Consider the following 20,292-nt stretch of genomic DNA (forward strand, 5'->3'; position numbering starts at 1 on the left):
AATCAAAAAAATATTTTTTGTCCTGGATATGATGTTTTAAGATGTAACACCCTACAAACTGTATACTCATCAATGTCACTGCTAAATCGACTAAGTATAGAGCGATGTGCTACTTGTATTAAATTTTGGCAATATGTAATGTTATATATGCAGTGGGCCATACATAAATCCCCATCACAAACAAAACCATGAAAGATTAAGAAAATATGCATAGGTTACCATAAGATAGATATCACATAATTGCTTCTAACACAGCTCTTTTTGTATAGTATACTCAAGATAGTTCAATTCTTCAATATTCTGTTTAGTCCGCAGTTGTTCCGGAATCTGGTTAAGTTGTGCGCATACACAGTACATGAAAAAACAAAAAACAAAATGTTAGGTGCAAAATCACTGCTCAATAGTTGTCTTATTCCTCAAAAATAATGTTAAATGTCCCAACCTGTTTTCGAACCTATAACCAATAGACAAACAGTTCCAAAATTACAACTTTGTAAGATAACACACAGACACAATACCTAATAAGGCCAATCAAAAAAAAAAAAAGAATCCTAGTTCTGAATATAGTATTTATAAGATGTGACACCCTGAAGGCTGTATACTCTTTGTATGACACTGCTGAATCAACCATAGACATAGAGCAATGTGCTATATATATATTCAATTTTAACCACATAATATTATTTGTAAAGTGGCCCACACATAGCTACCTATCACAGACAAAACATAAGATATGTTAGGAGATATGCAAAAATCATCATGAGATAGGTATCACATAGTTGTTATAGCAATAACCATTTTTTATAGTATGTACAGGATAATTCAGTTCTTCAATATTATATCCAATCTGCAATTCTCTGGAATCTGGTGAATTCGTATGTATGCACATATGCAGAGAGCCAAAATGGGGTAATCACAAGTCACTACCCAATCATTACCATTTCCTTGAAGATGGTGTTAGATATCCCAATCTGATTTTCGAACCCAAACAGTTCCAAAAGAACAACTTTGCGAGGTAATACACATACACAGTACCTGAGTAAAACCCAAATAAAGACAGTCTGAGTTTTTGTTCACAACTTGCCAAAATTTTTTAAGGCACTTCGTTGGAATCTCGAACAAATGCTTAGATCCACTAATGTCCAAACATTTCCAAAATTAAAGCTTCTGGCACACAAAGTCCCAAAGATGTTATCAATCTTGCGTTTTCATATATCCAAAAAGTATGCTCAGTATCAGTTGTAAAAGTTTAAATCTCTACGTGATGTTGAGAATGTTGCTTACTGCAAACCAAAAAAAAATGGCCGCCCTGTCGTCAAAATATTATTTGGCATTCTTTTTCTATGCACCAAGATGTCCCATATAGATCATTTTCTGTTGAAATATACCAAGATATAAAAAAATGATAAAAACAAACCTCTGATAGCCTGTTTATCCCACAGTCGACTTGTAGTATTGTTCCAGAGACGCCAATGTCACTTGAAAGAGCAGAAATAAATCCCTTATGGTGAATAATAATGTCCAAAGACACAGAAACTCTATGACTAGCTATCCATATATTCCAGTGGTTGGTGGTGTAAAGTACAGGGGGAAGGAATCCTCCTTCTACCAAAAGTAAAGAGCTGCAGTTCAACAGAGGTTGAAGTCGAACAATGTAAACTCCACGCCTCTCCAGTACGGTATGCCTGGCCAAACCAATATGGAAGAAAACACAAGAGGCCAGCATGTGCAGGTATAAATTATTTAAAGGACAACGGGATATCAAATATCTCTACCTGATGTCTTTCTAAAATCCTGTTATGTGATACAGCCTCAAAAAAACATAACCGCAGCTTTAAAAAAAAATCCACTATTCTCTTTTACTGCTTAGGCTTCATACTTTTCCGTACGGTTTGACTTTCAGTTTTAAAACCAAGATGAAAACTGTCTAGTCGTCTCTTAAATAATGATGTCACATCTGCCATAGCTCTTGCTGAAGATCCTGGGAGGTTTCCTCCCCCAAAGTGACGTAACACTGCCTTATTTGCATGCTGTACAGAATCCCTGTGATCCTCCCACTTTGTGATGTCAACACTGCCTTTCCCAGCCCACTGTTAACCTAATAAATGGACTAGGTGCTGTGTGGAACTGTGTTAGCAAATCTGGTCGACTCTATTCATGTGAAGCACTTCTTCACCAACATTTTGCTACTTAAGGTAAGTCTTATTACTTCTTAATAGTGTATCCTAAATGTAATCTGTCCCTGTTTCTATGCCTCCCTAGCCCTTATACTGTGTCCTCCCAAGTTTTTAATTGCACATTAGTGGAGTTAATCTTTTTCTGTTTGTAAGGGTGCCACGTGCTTCCCTTTCACAGCTGCATTTTTAGCTTAGCCTACTTACTTTCGTTTTGATCCAGGGTTTATATTTCCCTGGTTATGTTTAATGCTGGCGTCTTTTGTATTCTTGAGTCTGCCTGTGTTTCTGTGCTTGCTGCCTTTGGGTTTCCTTCTGAAGTAAGTGTATTGCTGCTTGTAGTAATTGTATTACTGTCTAGTGTTTTTAGTTGCTTGCTGGTGTTTTTTAAAAACTATGCTGTATTTGGTTTTCTTTAGTTTGTTGATGCCTCGTACTTCGTGATTGCATGCTGCAGATGTTTTGTAATGTTTTCAGCTGTTTGTTTCTGTTGTTGAGCTTCGCGTTTCGGTCTTGTCATGTTTTTTATTTTTTTTTTTTAATATTAGTAATCCGTTTTATCGGTTATGCTGCTGGGCTTGCTCCGTTTTAGTGTGTGTGCCATCAAACCTGCTACCTGCTTGAAACTTTGCCACAGCTGAATAATACTTTTTTTTTTCCCTGTTAGCTGGGTAATGAAATTATTTTAATGTAGACGCTGGAGCCATTAGGCATAAAACTTATTTACTGAGTAATTCTGCAGCCTGTAAACATACTTATGAATAGTCAGCAAGAGAGTGGTAGTCCAGGGGTGGTTTCTGCAGCTATACTTGTTTCATGCAACTAAGCTAAGTGCATTTCTGGGTTCTCATGCAAGATTATTATAGCAGGTAAGTATACAGTGATGTAGGCAATATAGAGGTTCAACATTTTGTCCATCAGTATGTGTCCATAGTTTAGAAGTAGCCTCAGACACTTCACAATGCTCAGTTACACATAGAGCGCAGGTTCTTGTAAGATTAATGTCACGGTTGCTATCATATTCTTTGAGCCTGCGTGTTGTTTTGTTTTTAAATTAATGAAAAACGTAAGGGAAATAAGAGAGAAATAGAAGATAGATGGGAAAGGAAATGAGGAATTTTGCTGCTTGTACAAGCACAGCAGCTTAGTCACTGTAAAGCTGCTAAGCAGCATGCCTTGAGTGAGAGTTGCTGCCAATTCCTATTGAAATAATGGAATCAGCATGGCATATATTTTTTTGACTTTGTTATAAAGTTTGGTAGACAAAATACTATTTCTTTAGTCTGCAAAGTGATATTCTGCCTGTTAATATAACATTTTGTGAGTGAATACAGCACACAAGCCACTGAGAAGCAAAGTCTGATAAAATCTCTAAGGCTGGTAAGCTTTTCTGATCTCAGTTTTCTGGTAGTGAAGTACATGCCTTGCAACCATTTTTTTTTTTTTTGTGGCCAGGGATAGCACTATCATGGTATGGGCTCTGAGTGAGAAGAAATAAAATAGGAGGAGGAACTTGCTAAAAAATACAGGTAACATATGTAGTGCCTTCAGCTGGAGGCCTTCTAATGTCCATAGGATACAGCAAGGGGCAAGTGTGTGTGTGAATGCAAGCAAGCAGCAAGTGTGTGTGCATGTGTGACCGCAAGCAAGGGGGCAATTGTGTGTTTGACCGCAAGCAAGGGGGCAGTTGTGTGTGTGTGAGAGACTGCAAGCAAGGGGGCAGTTGTGTGTGTGTGTGAGAGACTGCAAGCAAGGGGGCAGTTGTGTGTGTGTGTGAGAGACTGCAAGCAAGGGGGCAGTTGTGTGTGTGTGAGAGACTGCAAGCAAGGGGGCAGTTGTGTGTGTGTGTGAGAGACTGCAAGCAAGGGGGCAGTTGTGTGTGTGTGTGAGAGACTGCAAGCAAGGGGGCAGTTGTGTGTGTGAGAGACTGCAAGCAAGGGGGCAGTTGTGTGTGTGTGTGAGAGACTGCAAGCAAGGGGGCAGTTGTGTGCGTGAGAGACTGCAAGCAAGGGGGCAGTTGTGTGCGTGAGAGACTGCAAGCAAGGGGGCAATTGTGTGTGTGAGAATGCAAGCAAGGGGCAAGTGTGTGTGTGTGAGAGAGAATGCAAGCAAGGGGGCAAGTGTGCGTGTGAGACTGCAAGCAAGGGGCAAGTGCGTGCGTGTGAGACTGCAAGCAAGGGGCAAGTGTGCGTGTGTGTGAACGCAAGCAAGGGGCAAGTGTGTGCACGCGTGAACGCAAGCAAGGGGCAAGTGTGTGTGTGAGACTGCAAGCAAGGGGGCAAGTGTGTGCGTGTGAGACTGCAAGCAAGGGGGCAAGTGTGTGCGTGTGAGACTGCAAGCAAGGGGGCAAGTGTGTGCGTGTGAGACTGCAAGGGGGCAAGTGTGTGCATGTGAAGCTGCAAGCAAGGGGGCAAGTGTGTGTGTGTGAGATTACAAGCAAAGGGGCAAGTGTGTGTGTGAGACTGCAAGCAAGGGGGCAAGTGTGTGAGACTGCAAACAAGGAGGCAAGTGTGTGAGACTGCAAACAAGGGGGCAAATGTGTGAGAGACTGCAAGCAAGGGCCAAGTGCGTGTGTGACTGCAAGCAAGGGCCAAGTGTGTGTGCGTGTGACTGCAAGCAAGGGGGAAATTTTGCCTCTCAAGATTTCTTGTGCTGTGAAGTTCATAGATACAACTGATTGAGTAGATTTTACAGGGAGCTGAGAGATGCAGGGCTGCAACAATTATCAGTGCTGCTTATGTCTGCTTGCTTTGCCTAATATCACAACAGGTTGTTTGCTTTTGATGCAGAAGGCTGTGGTTTCTACTCACATAGATGCATTTGTGAAACTGTACTGCATTGCAAATGGGGTGGATGATGCACTCCTTTCTGGTGAAGAAGATTGTCATCCATTCCCTACTGCAGTATTACCAGCGTATTGTTCTTGTGTAAGATAAGTAAATTATTCAAAAAGGGCAACTATGACATTATTTGTTGATGACATCTAATTTTTGGCTAGCAGCAACCGCTTCATTAGTTACAGATCGCTTTAATATGGAATTATTTACAGGACGTTTACTGCTTCAGAAATTGTGCGTATGTACTGATACTGGTGGACTGTAGAAGTCTGACTACACTTGTGATGGAAATATTCAGAATTGGGCAGTATTGTCGTTATTGGTGCATGCATTTTGTTGCACTGTTTTCAGGAAAAATGTTTGAAACAGTAAATATAAAACACCCACTAAAACTTGACTGCATTGTACAAGGAATATAATTATATACAATCAGGAAGGTGTATTCAACAACATGTGCATTTCTCGTGTGCAAAGGGTCTGAGAATTTTAAAATATCACTAACTGAAAGTGAAAGACTGCCACTAGCTACATGTGTTATCTTTGAATGTCTGTTTCAGTGCTGTTGCAATGTCCAGATTCTGACTGCAAGCAAGGTCAAAGTGTGTGTGTCTGCAAGGGGGCAAGTGTGTGTGGTGGGGGGGGGGCTGCTTACAAGCCAAAGCAGAGTGCTCTCCAGGGGAAAATTAATATTGGCTCAAACAGGTAGACACATACTCAAAGTTAACTGTAGCTGTTTGCAGACAGTTCAGACCCGGACTGCGCTTTTCCGTTTGTGCCTTTGTCCCACTTCTATGTATGGCTTTGTCCTAATTTCTTGCGCTGAGGTTCATAGGTATTTCAGGATCAATTTATCCTTGCTTTTGAACCAGATTTCTCTGCTTGGTTAGTACACTGCTATAAAATGTAAAAAAATCTAAATCATTGTAGAAGTAAAGCAGTGTGTGTTGTCTGCGTGTGTGTATGCACTACCATAATTTTTTTTAAAATACTGACTCAAAGCATGTGGGTGCTGTCATGCAAGTCTAAAATATTTCAAGTTTATAGTGCATCATTTGTTAGCTATTTAAACAGGAAGGGAAAATAAGTGGCAGATTGCTTTGCAAAGCAGGGATTATTGCCAGTGCTATGTAGCTTGGTTTTAAATTTGACAGGAGTAGTGCAACAAAAAAAGTCTCCCACTGTAAGGAGGAAAAGGCTGACAAGCAAACAGTACATTACTCTGGTCACCTGCTGTGACGAGCTGTCAATCACATGCAGATAATGGGTCAAATTACCCTTAGCTCTGACAGCTAGGGAAGGTAGGTGTGAAGTGGGAGGGGAGATTCCTTGAAGAGCTAATTTCAGCCTTCACAAAAGAAAGCAATTTAGCATTTCTAAGATGAAAGAGCTAGAAAATACACCTTTCAGTTCTGTTCTGTAGCATTTGCACTGCTTGTGTTTTAAGTGGTCATTGAAAAAGGATAACATTTTAACCAAAAGTAGGGGATTTTAAGACTGCAGTGAATGCCTGTTAAGTCAATGAAGTGACAGCAGCTTAAGGCAAAAAGTGGCAGATCTGATGCAATTTTTTGGAGACAAATAATGCATTCTGGGATACTTAGAGGCAGAGTAAACAGTCTGAATTTTTTCTATATGCCAGACCCCATGTGGTCAGAGTCAGAAATTGCATCTAAAAATATCTAAAAAGCTCAAAATAGTCTCAGAGTGCTACTAAAATGTAGGAAACATCAAACCATGATGAAATTAATATGTTTTTTGAGTCTGAGGGCGCGATTGTCCTTTAATGTATAACTAGAATTCAGCCATGAAATGCCACTAAACACATAATCCTGTTCAAACCAGTTTCGGCTTTGCAGCCTTCCTCAGTGAAAAAGCATTTCACATCCACAAAAGATGTGAAATATAGGTTTTAGTACTCAATGTATGATCATTATTCCTATAGACTGTTACATCCAAGAAGTCAATGGTTTTGGAGTTGTATGTTATAGTAAATTGTATGCCCCAAATATTACTATTGAGAAATTCCAAAAACTCCTGTAGATATATAGGATCAGCACGCCACACCATCCAACAATCATCTAGGTATCTACGCCATATATCAATTTCTACCATATACATGTTATGGAGTGGATTGTATACGAGACATTCTTCTAAGTATGCCATAAATATTATTTAAAGATATATGGTACATCAGGATTAGGATGCATATGTATCACCTTTATTATAATAATCTGGACCCAGTGTTGCATACAGCAGATTTGTGATTTTCACAAATCGTATCAGTTTATTCTCTGGATCTACTTTATATATTGCATTCCTGTTTTTGTGAATTACTTCTCAATAATCATATAGCATACTTATTTCTATGTTACTGAGGACCTCATGGTTTGTTACTACACATCCCCAGTACAATATAATATTTACAGGTTCTTTTTTATTTTATGTATATCATATATACTCACACTTTTGTTTGTTTTATATACAAGTGATATGATAAAGTATATCATGTTGATGACAAGACTTTCTATATATATGTACTATATAGTAATAGAATTGAAACTCCAGCCTTTGTGTATAAATATTCATGAGTTTTTTGTGGATGTGAAATGCTTTTTCACTGAGGAAGGCTGCAAAGCCGAAACCGGTTTGAACAGGATTGTGTGTTTAGTGGCATTTCATGGCTGAATTCTATTATACATTAAATAATTTATAGCTTCACATGCTGGCCCTCTTGTGTTTTCTTCCATATTGGTTTGGCCGGGCATACTAGCGAGGCGTGGAGTTTACAATCTTACATCTGAACCAAGCAAGTAGGGAAAGTATGTGCATGAATTGGTTTTCTGAGCAAACTAAGTTTAGTGACATAACAGTAACCCTCAAATGCCTTCTAATTACACCCATATTATGTAACTTTGGCAACCAGATAAACTTTTTGTGCCAAGACTTAATTTTCACAACACTAGAGAGTCTAAAAATAAAAATCCTCTAGCACTGTTTTTCTCAGTCTCCATGCAATTGAAAGTTTTGTTCCTGAAAGGCCACAATGTATTATCGACTGATCATTTCATATATTCTCTCTTGTACAAGCACATTTCAAGTGGCATCTGCCGTAATCCTTCTATCAGAGAATGTAGTATTCTGAACATGTCCTTGTAGTTTGTTATCACTCCAGATATAATTTTTGCTTTTGCTACATTTCCTTGAAAAGGCTCACCTGTAAGAGTAGTTATGGACTCCCCTATACATTCCTTCAGTTAGTTCATCAGTAATTTCTGGTAAAGGAATCCCTGACAGGCCATCCACACTGATGTGGGATTTCAACACTCTGTACTCTATCTTATAATCATGCAACATAAGATAACTTCCCATCTCTGAATATGTGCTGTACCCACTGTGGGCAAAAACTTCTGAAAAGCAAACAATATTAACTATGGATTATAATCAATCACTAACATTAAATTTCTATTCAGCAGGTTATGAAAAAGTCATCATAGCAAGAGTCTCTAATTTGTGACTACTTCCTCTAAGCTGGGAAAGAGCATTCTAGAAGCATAACCAATATGTTTTTCCTCACCTGAGAACGTGTGTTTAATAACACAGAAGTATTACAACCTGTTGTAAGTGGAAGGTCTTGATTGCTGTATTTTTATTACAAATTAACACTTCTTTATATTTAGGATCATAGGAAATTACTAGGCTATTGGCCCATAGGCAAGAATGTATCCCATGTTCCGACAAGTCAGCACCCGATGGCCCTGGTCAGCAGGGACACTGGTGGGATCCCAGGGGTGCATTTTCTGTTCCCCATCCCATTGTCTCGGTTGTGCTTAAAAGCGGTTAATGAGGCACTCTGCTTTACAAGAAGAGGGAGCCTATTCCACAGAAGGGGGGAGTCTGTGGCACACAAATCTGTCAGGCAAACAAGTCCTATTATGTCAAAGACCAGATTGAGATCACGCATATGGTTCACCCGCGTGGAGCTTGACTTGCGTATATGCAGCAGTACCATCAAGGCAGGCTGTCAGATTGCTTGGTATGCCAGAGGTCACCTCTGAGGAGTCTTATGAGACTAAGTACAGGGACAGGGCTTTTAGCCTATCTGTATAGGATAGGTGTTTCAGATCCTGAATTTTCCTGGTCAGGAACCTCTGTGGTCTCTCCAACTGCTGCATGTGGTTTGTGAGGTACATGCCGAAAGGGGCATTGTACTCAATAACGGGTCTTATAAGGGAAGATTACAGGGACATTATGACCTCCTTTGTCCCTGCATGAGATACTCTTTCTAATGAGGAGGGCCATGTAGAAAGCTGTCCGTATAATGGAGGCAATATGGTGGTCAAAAGTCAGTTTGCTGTCAAGCTGGTGACCAAGTTCCTCATGACTGACTGCGTACTTAGCACCTTGTAATCAATGTGCAAATTTGTGGGGACAATGATGCATTCTTGGGCATTCTGTTTGAGATCATGTTTCTAGCACCAGTTATTTGTTTGAGGAAGACTGTCTAGGAAGATGTTGACATCACTAGGGGCATTGATGACAGTGCGCAGCTTCCAGTCATCTGCAAACTTGGTGAGCCATAGCCCTCTGGTTTTGCCCTGCATTTCAGAAAAGTATATTCCAACCACTGCGGAAATTATCCCTGGGGTCCATCACTCATGAGTCAACTGCATGAGGTGGCTTTTCCTACTTTGACTATTTATTTTACATTTGTTAACTGGGATAGTCCACTGCACACATGTCCTTTTTCAGTGGAAGCCCGGGGAGAAAAGCTCCATAGGTAATTGACCAAGTGCACAATAGATTTAAAAAATATACATGAAATAATGATAATTATGCTGGTAACTGAAAATGCATCATATTCTGGAAGATACATATTTAAACGTTTATGTACATACAGTTGAATAAAGAAGTCACAAATACAATAACGCACGGAATATTATCAGAAAAACAAAATGAAGGAAGGTAGCTATCTGAGTATTGGGTGGGTGGGGAGTAGCCTGGATTAGAACTGGAATATAGCCAAGTAGCATTAAAGTCAGTTTTACTGACTGTGTTAAGGAAGAAATGGAGTATATGTGGGCAGGTAGTGAGTTCCACATTTTGGACAAGTAGTTAAGAGTAGAGAGATTCCCCTGCTGCATTATTGACTGTCGTTACTTTAAGAAGGAATTTAGTACTAGAACGGAGAGACCTGTTGCTAGAGTAGGGTTGAAGCAGGTTTTGCAATGAAGGGGTTTTCTCTTGTGGGTGGGTTCTATCAGTGATCCAGTTTGCTAACCACCTGGTAACATACAGACCGCTGCCTAATTGAGAGACTTTATCTATTATACCAAAGTGAGGAATAGTATTGAAGGCTTTGGCCAGGTCAAGGGAGGTAGTGTGCACTATCTTCCCTTAATCCATGGCTTTGCTGACAGTCTCAAAGAAGTCGACCAAGTTAAGCAGGAATGACCTCCCCTTGATGAAGCAAAACTGTTGGAGATTGAATGTTTGGAGATTGCCAATGACCATTTCAGTGAGGTCCATGATAATCCATTCCACGTGCTTGTAGATCAGGCTTATTAGGCTGATGGGTCTGTAATTTCCACGAGTTGTGAATGAATGGTTTGGTTGACATCCCTAGGGCTGGCTGCAACAGGTGATGGCAATCTTGGGGCTAAGTCATCAATAGCTGGATTGCCCATGGATGTCACTGTATTGTGTATAGAGTTTGGCTGAGGAACACTGGTACTGTGCTTTTAGGGACAATGTAATGGTTTTTATAGAATCACACATGGAATAATCTGCTCTAATGTGTTTGAGACGGGTTTGGGAAACAGATGTAGTATACTGTTATATTGTGCAAGTGTCTGTATGTGTGCATTATGGAGGCTGTTGTGTTTAGGGGACAACTGGGTCTGAGCTGGAGTGGGACATAACTTTTTGGACAGCAGCAGCTATGGATGCCCATTGCTGAGTCTTCATAGCTGTGGGTGAGGAAAGGAAACCGGGTGGAATGGCACACTGGTTCTGTCTCTGTCATTCCTTGCTATATACAAGACTGATAAAGAGTAGATGAGGTGATGGCAGTCCAGTTATGGGAAACAGAGGGGTATAGTGCAGTGTGCTTGCACCAGCTTAATTTGACTGCACTGATGTTAGAAGCATTGGACCAATGATTGCCCATTTTTTTTTACATCATACAGTTGTGGAAATCCACAGAAGTTACTGGTAGATTGCAAGTCTGCATTTGTGTGTGTGTAAGCTGTATATATTGTCTAATGGAGAGAAACGAATCAATCAACACTATACACTCAGCTTGAGGAAGATGTCTGGTGTCAGTGTATTGTACTCACTGTGACAAAGGTTAATAGTCCGTAGATATTAGTGGTAGTCCAGTGCAGCTGTTCAATTGCTCCCTTGTTGAAAAGTTGACAAAGCAGCAAGCTCAACTCGAAGTGTGTTTGTGTGTCTGAGTGTGCATTGCACGGTGTAACGTTATTAAACAATGTAGCAGAGCTGCACTGGCACCAACCAGGTTTAGGGATGACATGTCAGTGTAGTGGGCTTGCGGTAACAACTAAGTGCCCAAAAAGGACATTGAACACAGGTTGGGTGGCCAACCGCTGTTGTGGCACTATCTTGTGGAGAGGTGGGCAATCCCACGATTCACTGGTACATTTTGTCATTTTGTATGTTTAGTATGTGTTGGGTCAAAGAGATTCACTTAGCATGGCATGGATGAGCTCAACCCTCTTAAAAGAAGCGATTGTCAGATGACCAGAGCTGACCTCTCAATATTGTGTGTAATCCATATCTTGCAAAGACATGGACAAATCAGCATGGTACAAGAGTATACAAGTTTCACAAGAGTGTTGTGAAAGCGACTGATATAGCCTGGCAGGGCTGACAGCAAACCAATTATTGAAACCAGTGGAGTCAGTGCATTCCACTTGCATCATCTACTGCTGTGAGCTAGTTTGCCAGTCTGCAGTCTTAATTTTCTGAGACTTAGAGGATGTAAAAATGGCATTTTAAAATCACTTTGGAAATGGAAGTTTAGTGCCAGTGCTGGAAAGTTTATGGAAAATGTGATGAGAGGGTTCAGTTGATAGACAGGATGCAACTTGGAGAGGTTCCCTGTGTGGCCACATTTTCCAAATGTTGTTGTGCTTTTTCCCCACTGAATCAAACCCAACAAACCATCTCAGGAAGATGTTGGTAAGGCGACATTAAGACAGCAGTGGGAAGGTTGCAGAATGGATGGCATGGAACCCCTGACAATCAATGGTTTAATGCTGTCAGGATGTGTATGTGAGGGTCATTGTGCGACTTCCCTCCCTGGCACTCTGTTACACTACTGTAAGAGTCAGATTTTCTGTTTCTGCCTTTTTGGCAACAGATTGTTTCACACAACTTGCTTGAGAGTGACTTAGTATTAAGAGATTAGTCTTGTAAAGTACCGCATTCCACATCCAGGGATATAATCCCTGTGTTCCCTACTGTCCTTAAACACTTCTCTTTGGGAGTGCTTATATGACTAGTTCTCTTTACCCATAGTAAAAAAATAAAATCCTAAAAATGTTTACCTAGAAATCACTTCTGGATCTCGTATATCTAAAAAACTATGCTCCGTATCAGTTGTAAACAAAGTTTAAATCTCTACGTGATGTCGAGAATGTTGCTTACTGCAAACCAAAGAAAAATGGCCACCCTGTCGTCAAAATATTTGGCGTTCTTTTTCTATGCACCAAGATGTCCCATATAGATAATTTTCTGTTGAAATATGCCAAGATATAAAAAAAAAATGATAAAAACCTCCGATAGCCTGTTTATCCCACAGTTGACTTGTATTGCTCCAGAGACGCCAACATGCCAATGTCACTTGAAAGAGCAGAAATAAATCCCTTATGGTGAATAAAATGTCCAAAGACACAGAAACTTGACGATGACTAGCTATCCATACATTCCAATAGTTGGTGGTGTAAAGTACAGGGGGAAGGAATCCTCCTACTGAAAGTAAAGAGCTGCAGTCCAACAGCGAGGTCCAAGCTGAACAATGTAAACTTCACGCCTCGCCAGTATGGTATGCCCAGCCAAACCAATATGGAAGAAAACACAAGAGGCCAGCATGTACAGCTATAAATTAATAACTAGAATTCAGCCATGAAAGGCCACTAAACACACACAATCCTGTTCAAACCGGTTTCGGCTTTGCAGCCTTCCTCAGTGAAAAAGCATTTCACATCCACAAAAGATGTGAAATATAGGTTTTAGTACTCAATGTATGATCATTATTCCTACAGACTGCTACATCCAAGTCGTCAATGGTTTTGGAGTTGTATGTTATAGTAAATTGTATGCCCCAAATATTACTATTGAGATATTCCACAAACTCCTGTAGATATATAGGATCAGCATGCCACACCATCCAACAATCATCTAGGTATCTACACCATATATCAATTTCTACCATATATACGTTATGGAGTGGATTGTATATCAGACATTCTTCTAAGTATGCCATAAATATTATTTAAAGATATATAGTACATCAACATCAGGATTAGGATGCATATGTATCACCTTATTATAATAATCTGGACCCAGTGTAACATACAGCAGATTTGTGATTTTCACAAATCATATCAGTTTATTCTTTGGATCTACTTTATATATTGCATTCCTGTTTTTGTGAATTACTTCTCAATAATCATACAGCATACTTATTTCTATGTTACTGAGGACCTCATGGTTTGTTACTACACATCCCCAGCACAATATAATATTTACAGGTTCTTTTTTATTTTTATTTTATGTATGTGTATATATATATATATATATATATATATATATACATACACTCACACTTTTGTTTGTTTTATGTACAAGTGATATGATAAAGTATATCATCTTGATGACGAGACTTTTTCTATATATATGTACTGTATAGTAATAGAATTGAAACACCAGCCTTAGGGTTGGACCATACCATTTTTCTATTGGTTGCTGGTGTGTATAAATATGCATGAGTTTTTTGTGGATGTGAAATGCTTTTTCACTGAGGAAGGCTGCAAAGCCGAAACCGGTTTGAACAGGATTATGTGTTTAGTGGCATTCCATGGCTGAACTCTAGTTATTATACATTAAATTTATAGCTGCACATGCTGGCCTCTTGTGTTTTCTTCCATATTGGTTCAGATGTTAGCCTAGACTTGAATGCGAGTTGATATGTCTGATAATCACACCTCTGAACTGTACAATATTTTGCTGAATGTCCAAATTTTTGCCTTATATTTTTGGTCAGTTTTTGATATAATTGTGGTTTTCTGGCAAGTTAATGGTAAATAGTTAAGGACTGAAGTTAGAAAATAAATGACAAGATATTTGAGTGTCGGACTTCATACCCTTCATAAAATTTATGCCGATGTAAAATCTGTTTTTCTATTATCTTTCTACGCTTATAAAAGCAATACTTAAAGTCTCTATTTCTGGGGCTTTGTCCCACTTTTATTAATGACTTTGTCCAGAATTCATCCTGTAAGAGGTTGAAAGGCATGCTGTTAATGACACCAAGACTGCTCGAAACGCATACCAAAATATTCAGCAGTTGTACATTCAGTTGTGTCCAGTATCGAACTGCCTGTTTGGATACTATATGTCCTGCTTAATCAGGAAACAGAACATTACCGGCATACCAGGATAGTGACAGAAAGCGGCCTGTGTCAATATTGGTGCTAGTTCCTATTCGCGGTCTCTCCTACCCAGTACACACACATGCCTTCCTCCATGTGACCTTGCCATCTATGAACCATCTCAACTGACTAATTGCTGCTGATAGTATGATCCATGGCCCACTGCCATCAATGTGGAGCAGTATTTCTTTAAATCAACCTCATATTCCCTTGCAGTTGTCATACATCACGTTTGCCCCTCTGTCTTTACTCTGCAGCTACAGTCCACCCTTATGACTCCTGCTAATACAATACACGTACATAATATTCCCCTTTCCCATCTGTCGTCTTGTTTATACACAGTAATCTGTCTTTTTTTACCACTTCCCCTATCCATTTTGGTAACTTCAAGAATACATACTTTGAGCAAGTCTTTTCATAATATGGCTGACACAAGTAAATACAGTACTTCAGATGTGCCCTTACCACCTGTCCAGGGAGAGAATAGTTCAGTATCTGTATAGTCATCCCCTCCTCACCATAAAGATAAGCATCTCAGCATTCTGTCGGAGCTGCCTATTGCCCTTTCACACTGGTCTGCATGCTTTAGCCTGTGTTTGTAATGCACAGTGCCTGTTAAACTATACTGCATGATTTAACGTATGATAAAGTACACCACCAGTGCCTTTTCACACAGTACTGTGTACTTTAGCCTAGAGCTGTAAAGCTGAGCTTATAATTTGATATTACTATCTATGCAGTGAATTGGAATAGAAGACAAGGTTATGGATTATGACATATTAAAACTAGGTCTTATTTGTATACACAATCCACTATACACAGAAGGCAAAACCTAAAGTAAGCAGCGAGTCAGGTTACTAACTTCCAAATGCAAAGACAAAATTGAGAGTTTCACATCTGTAGCACTGAAGTCAAATTTTAATTGTAAAAGATCCTACAGTAACTGATAGCACCCTTAAGGTTAGTGTTCCTAGAAAAGTCTGTATGCTGGCACTCCTTCAGATTTCCAGCAGTTCACCAAACATAACTAAGCTCTTATTCACTGCTATCTCTACAAATACGTGCAGAAAGACATACAGATAAGGCAACTGTGCAAACATACAGCGCAAGAAAAATCAACGGGACATGCATATGCCCTAAATCAGTCCAGAAAATGACAAAATCCAATAAAATTTAGCAGGAATACACACTGCAACACAACTTGCTTAGCAACCACCTGAGCTCCAAGTCGACCCCTCAACATTCTAAACAATTAACAAGGTCATGGAGCACCAAGGTACAAGCCTCAGTTTTCACCCTTACAAAAAATGCATACCATTTATCCATCTAGTCTCGATCACAGCACTTCTGCTGTTTCCATACACATGCCCGCAGAACCCCAACCTAATAGCGTCTGCTTTCAGATTCCAATGCATTTCTGCAGAACTACAAAGCTCAAGCAGGGAAACAAAATAATGACACTAACCTACTGACTACCAACATCTATGACTTATAGCTGCTGCAGGCTCAATGGAGGTCTAACGACCCTTATGCACAAGAACCACAAAGTAGCATAAATCAGAAAGACTGTCAATTTCTCTGTTTAAGAGTGTTCACTTATCAGCTCCGTGCAACAAATTTCAACTAGACGAGATTGGGAACAGTACAGGTGAAGGGCATGTCATGCACTTTGAAAAACTACATAAATGTATTTGCCTTATAAGGATACATAACTTTTTCAAATAAGAAAGTACTGCAACCATGATGAAGAGGGCATTCCGGCTACAAGTGTGTATTTGACACTTGCTACTACTACCCTCGAAAATAACTGCGCGCACACTTTAAACTCTGGGAAACCTCATATGTAAGAGAAAAAAATCAATAAACGACTGAACATTTTCCCTCATGCATCATTGGTTAAAACAGAAAGAAATGGTCAGAAACTATATATTATACTGCCACAATCGCATCTCCATAACAGAGTGGCTAGTGAAACAGCGCTATCTCAAATCGGCAGCCTGTGCATCGGAGGTGTTACAAAGCAGAATACCAGCACATTAACCTCTTCAAATTTTAGTCACAGCAAGACAATGCCCAAAGTTTACTTTGCTTGCAGACGCAGACAGGCATCAGCATTTAAAGAAACACAATTATATGCAAATAACCAGGTTTGTTCTGGGGTATGCTTTCGTAAACAAAAGTTGAAAACAGACACTCGACAGCAGCAAACTATTGTCATGACTTGGCAACAGTTTCAAACTGTATCAACTTAAATTAAAATGTAAAAACAATGAGTGAGGACATCTATAAATAGTAGATATAGCAGCTGGTTGGTTCACATACTTGAATTACAGAAAAGTAAATACAACCGCAGCTGCAAAAGTAAACCCTCTGCTTGGGAAAGACTAGTGCATCAAAAAACCTGATGCTTCCAGCAACTTGAGAAAGAATAAAAGTTCCCACAGTTGTACAACTGTTTTATTACATGCAGAGGAGGAGTTTAACTAAACGTCCTGCATATCTAATTAAAATGGGCGTTTTTTGTTTCGTGGAGGAGGGCTGTTGTAGAGCAGATACAGACTGAAAACAGAGGGCATTATCAGTAATCCGTTGCAGCGCCCACACTGTGTATACAGTGCCGTGAGACTGTAGGCAGGAAGATGGATCCCAGTAATGGAGCTGTGGATAGGAGGAGGAGTGAAAAAGTAAAAATTAGACTTCCTACGTGCATTACGGCTTTTTTGTGATGCAACTGTCAACTGATAGGGGAGAAAGAGATGAGGAAATTTAGAGACAAGCACGTAGTGGTTCTTTAAGGGAAATTGTACTTCAATGTGTGTAGCTGTCATCCTCCCATTGTGTACACCTCTCACTGGTGCCAGTGGTGAGGATCGAGGCTCCTTGATTACTGGGCCAGTGCAGGGGAGTCATCACGCACTACTGTAAACTGTTTAGATGAATGTATTTTAACAGTGTAAACTGGGATACAGGAGGTTAACCTCAGTCTAGGAAACTTTAGAAAAATAGCTGAAATTAAATTACTTTATAGGTCATGCCGGGAGGCAGTCTTTGCCAAGAGGATTTTTATATTGTCTTGGAAGCGTTTTAGGACTTCCGGCATTTGCCAAAGATCTGAGGAAAAGCCATAATCTGTGTATTTACCGGTAGATGCTAAATGCCAACAACTGCCATCAATGGTTGTTTTGGGCCTGGGGATTAGAAGTCATATGACAAGAAATTATGTCATTCTGCAAGCTACCCAGCAGTAATATTGGAGATAAGTCTCAGAGCCACAACATTCTGTATTATCTTTGACCCAACAACTAGAGAAGATCCACTCACCACATCTGTCTTGCTCTCAGTTTCTAGGGAATAGTAACTCGGACAGTCAGGAATACAGCAAATCTTAATTTAGATATTTTTCATTTAAGACTGTCCTGCAAGGTTTTAAATATTTCCTGTGATTTTTTATTTTTAAATATATTTAAACATTTCATTGTGGCTGATCTATAGAGATATTCTAGTTCTGAGAGTACCTGCATATTTATTTAGTGACACCGTGGGCCACTCCTCATAGACTTGTTCTTGATCCAACTACCACTTGTATTAATAGCAACATTACACAGCAAGACTTCCTTTAAGGGCCTTAAAGTAGGTGATAAGGTGGCCAGGGGCAGTAACTACCTTAGTCTGGGCAAAAGGGGGCATAGCTAGTAAACCTGTGCCAGCCTTTCCCAGGTGTTTGTGTGTATACATCAAATCTCAGAGTGTGTCTCTCAGCTACTTCAGCAGGGACACAAAGCACTTGTACAGAAGGTGCTGGAGGTCTTGGCCACTCAGCTGAGATATCAACTCGACAGCTGTGCCACTGGGGAGTTTTATTTCGGATCTGGAAAAAGGAGAAACCAGGCTTAGACCGACTGGTCTCTGTGCGCTCTTAAGGGAAACTGCACTTGATGCAGAGAGCTGCATCTGGTAATACTATAAGTACCTGGTCATCCTCTCAGTGTAAATTCCCCACTGGTGAGGACTGAGGCTCCCAGATTATTGGTTCAGTGATGGGGCGTCACAGGGGGAATTAACGCCTCTAACACAAAGGCTTTCCAAGACCTAGGAGAGGGTAATGAATAGGAATCAAAGCCTTGGTGAAAAACTGCTGCTGGATGGGCTTTTCGATAGTTGAACAGCTAGAGCCTGTGAATAAAGCTGCAAAAGGAAAGCAGCACTTGAGGAATAATGTAGTGAAGTACGGTAGGCATCATAAGGGAACTGTGCTCAGCTACCAAGTGGGGGGCTGGGATTTGGCATATGCAATGAACTATACACTCCAGACTGATGTTGCAGGTTTCAGAAAACTCAAATTGACAAAATAATCTGGGGTTAGATTATCAGACTAAAGTGACAGGAAAGAATGGTTAGCATATAAAGTGTGGAAAACACAAACATACAAATGTCTGTATTCCACCAAACATTAGCTTTTCTGATACACCAGTGTCATATGACTGTTGCCAGTTTAACCCCAGTTTCCCCGACACAGCAGAACTGTAGCTGCTAAAAAAATAATGGTTAACAGCAAGCTGGCTTCATGAAAACAGACAAGTAAATCTGACAGATTTAAACTTTGCATGCTACCATAACAGCAGACTTTTTTTAGGTGATATCCATCTACAGTATCAGCAGAGTAGGAGACTATAGCCATAAGCTATCGCACACCAAGAGCACAAACGAACATGCAAAGGGACACTCCCTCTAGCCAGTAGCAGTTTCCCGAACCTTTGCTCCAGAATGGCACATCACTCTGCGGAACCAGCAAGCAGGACCACCCCCTACTACCAAACTCACTGCTGGAGAATGAATGGGCTCTCACCCCCCGACAGGCCAGTCCTACATGGTCAAGCCAAGAAGCTGCATACACCAAATGTGAAAAGCAGGTCATGTAAAACCATGTAGCAACTGCCTGCTATCCTGCAGAATGTAATCTAATCCACGCAGCCACACTGAAAGTCAGTATGACAGTTCAGCATCTACACCATCAGAAGACAGTTATCTGGAAAAGTCAACTAGCAAAAGTAGTACATCTACCTCAGAATATAGGCCAAGACCCAGCCAGACCCAGGCTCAAGTACATCTCCCCCCAAATAAAACCCTCCCCTGAACATTTCTACACAATTGGACTGCAACATATGTTGACAGGTGTGTGCAGGTGTCAAGTAGTTGGCCAGCAGCCTGTAAACCCCAGAGAACACAGCAGTTAAAGGAAACACCTTCTCCAGAGAGGCTAAAATGGTCTCACTGAGATAACATGCAGCCTAATGGGACTAGCGCTTATTGAACTTACAAGTCATCAAATAGAGTTGACATGATGTTCTTAGGACTTCACTGCGTAATCTGATTTCTTAAAAAAAACAAACCTGCTTAATTAGGGTTTAAAAGAGAACTGCACCCACACAAAAAAAAACATGTTTATTTCATCATGGTTTGGTGTTTTCTACATTTTAACACCACTCGGACCATTTACAGGTTTTTAAATATTTTTATTCGTAATTTCTGAGTCTGACATCTTGAAGTAATTCTGCTCTAGTCTGCCTCTAGGTATCCCACAATGCACTTCTCTTTTATATATATATA

The sequence above is a fragment of the Protopterus annectens genome, chromosome 1.part0 (genome assembly GCF_019279795.1).
Source record: "Protopterus annectens isolate FY-2018-M chromosome 1.part0, PAN1.0, whole genome shotgun sequence".
Lineage (NCBI taxonomy): Eukaryota > Metazoa > Chordata > Ceratodontiformes > Protopteridae > Protopterus > Protopterus annectens.